The 2,761-nt window shown below is 33.3% G+C and overlaps 1 protein-coding gene across 1 annotated transcript in view; it reads right to left on the reverse strand.

The window, feature by feature from the left end:
* The window catches only part of LOC106868614 (repetitive organellar protein), a gene marked incomplete at its 3' end in the record, with an annotated part of 66,638 nt that overhangs the window by 53,476 nt on the left and 10,401 nt on the right, over positions 1 to 2,761 (reverse strand). The window lies entirely within an intron of this gene.

The following is a 2,761-nucleotide window of genomic DNA, read 5'->3' on the forward strand; positions in this document are numbered from 1 at the left end:
GTGTGTGTGTGTGTGTGTATATGGTTCATGCAGTTTCGGTTGCTTTTTCTGAAGAGCTGTAGTGCACCTTAGCATTGTATACAATAAGTTCAATATTATTTTAATTTTAAGCATACTAGTTACAAGTTGGTTTCTACAGTCCCCCCCAAAACAATACATATTTATTCAATCTGATATATTTGGATATCACCCATATAAAATTAAACTTGTTCTGTTAAGGGTCATAGATTTCACTGACCACAAAACAGAAATGAGAATGCATGCAAGAAATCTGATCGTTTTTTTTCTGATGACATTTGATGGGAAAAGCATAATGAAGATTTCTTCAATGTAAGCACAGAAGCCATGGATTCTGTGGAATTCCAAACTTAATTGGAATGTATATTCCAGACTTAATTCACAATAGGTTCCGTACTATTATCGGAGGAATTTATAGTGACTTAATCAAACAATTCAAACATTTTGATGTATAGATTATAGTGAGTAGTGACCTCAAAACAGGCAATTTCTTAGACGTGGCATTCCACCTTATTAATGCAATATTCCAACCATACATTAAATATAATGATTCAATATAAAATATAGAAACAAGAACGCCAAACCATTGACTGTGTATGCTAAGTAATTTATTCAACAAGCTGAACAAACAGAGCAACACAATTTCATATGACAAATATATACAACAATGAACAGGAATCTGGTGTTTTTCTAAGGAACCATTAGATATAGTAAACATAAATGGCACAATGCATGGAAACGTTGCAGAAAGTCAATGGGTATTCCACCATTTTTGACAAATGTAAGAAGAATGAGCAGCAAAACCTTTTATCATTTATATATATATATAAAAAAAAAAATGACTATTTCTACGCATACAGATATAGGAAAATTTTTAATTATAAATTTACAGAAAAGAAGATATTTGATAATAACTAAATCAATAAAACAATTAAGAATTTAAATCGGATCACAACCAGGTGAGAGCAAAATGCAAGTGTCACACTCTTAAGTGGGCCAAACCGTTGGAAACTGCCAGGAAAAATGAGTTAAGTAAGCAGCCACTGTCATATCCAAATTAACCAAAATGTTATTGAATATATGAGTATGATGAAATAGTTTATGGGTTGCCCTGATCAAGATCATTACAAAGAAAATTAGGCACAAAGCTAGCAAGATGTGATTTTCAAAAAAATAACAATGGAGCCTATATCTTAAGTTGGTAGTTCCTAGATAAGGCACCGATTTAAATGCAACCAAATTTACTGCATTCTTTTGCAACCTGGAAAACCTATCTTGAAACATCAAACCAAAATAGTGAAGAAAATATCCAGAAATAATCTCAGCTTCACATGTTCAGGTACCAACAGGAGTAACACGAAATTCCAACAGAATAAGCAATTCCGTTTCGTTTCAGTTTTACTTTAGATATTATTTCAAGTCTAATTAGTAATAATTAGCAATCTCATTTCATTACAAATACTCGCATAGAAATCTCAACGATATCCCTGTAGGGAAATAGGGAAACCCAATTCGAACACAGTTTCTATTCATTGTCATCACTTATTTTCTCTTATAATTGTATGAGGGGCTTAATTAGGAATCAGTGAGAGTAATCTCCCTCATTCAATAAATAAACTTAGCAAATGACAACTTGCAGGTCCCAGTCAGCATACACAAATAAATAAATAAAATAAATAAATAATATATATATATATACATATATACACATGTACATTAAATTATACAAAAATATCATATGGATGGGAAAAGCATAATGCAGATTTCTTTGATGTAAGTACTGAAGCAAGCCATGGATTCTGTGGAATTCCAAACGTAATTGGAATGTATATTCCAGACTTAATTCGCAATAAGTTCCATGCCATTATCAGAGGAATTTATAGTGACTTAACCAAACTATTCGAAAATTTTCTATGTATAGATTATAGTGAGTAGTGACCTCAATAAAGACAATTTCTTAGACGTGGCATTCCACCTTATTACTGCAATATTCCAACCAGCAATTAAATATAATGAAGAGTGCAGATGACATACAAACAGATGCAGCTGCCTAAAAAATTATGAAGAATCAAACACACCAACATAACCAGTCAATGAACAAGAGTACCTCACTATTGAAACACAGTAAAACAAATAAACAAAAGCATTTATCTATAATTTTATCTTTAAGAAATAACAAGTAGTTGGATTATTAAGCATTATCTGAAGAGACATGATGAAACTAATAGTAGTAATGCGAGTTGAAAGTATAAGCTTATCTGTGAATTGCAGTGGGTGTGATCGGGCAGCTTGTGTCATGCTTTCATTAGTTGTTTTAGATAGCTGTGTAGGTGTGAGGAAACACAGACATTCCTGAGTGAAACATCAAGCAACAACTGGAGGGATGAAGGGAGAGCTGTACCAGCAATTGGCCAGAATCCATTTTCAGTAAACTGGTGAAATATGAAATGAAGTGCCTTGCTCAAGGAGAAAATGTAATGCCCAGCCAAAGGATTGGACCCATGACCATTTGATCATGCTCCACATCCTACAACTAGGTCACACACACACCTTCATATTTGAAAAAACATTCTGCTAATACACAAACACATGTACATACATTCATATTGAACACTATGTATGGTGAATGGAAAAGAGGAAGGAGTGAAGGGTAATTATCTGTATAGGAGAGAGAGAGAGAGAGAGAGAGCTACTGCAGATGGCAACAGTGAGTGGAAGAGTGTTGATGAGAAAGAGAGAGAGA

The sequence above is a fragment of the Octopus bimaculoides genome, chromosome 14 (assembly GCF_001194135.2).
Source record: "Octopus bimaculoides isolate UCB-OBI-ISO-001 chromosome 14, ASM119413v2, whole genome shotgun sequence".
Lineage (NCBI taxonomy): Eukaryota > Metazoa > Mollusca > Cephalopoda > Octopoda > Octopodidae > Octopus > Octopus bimaculoides.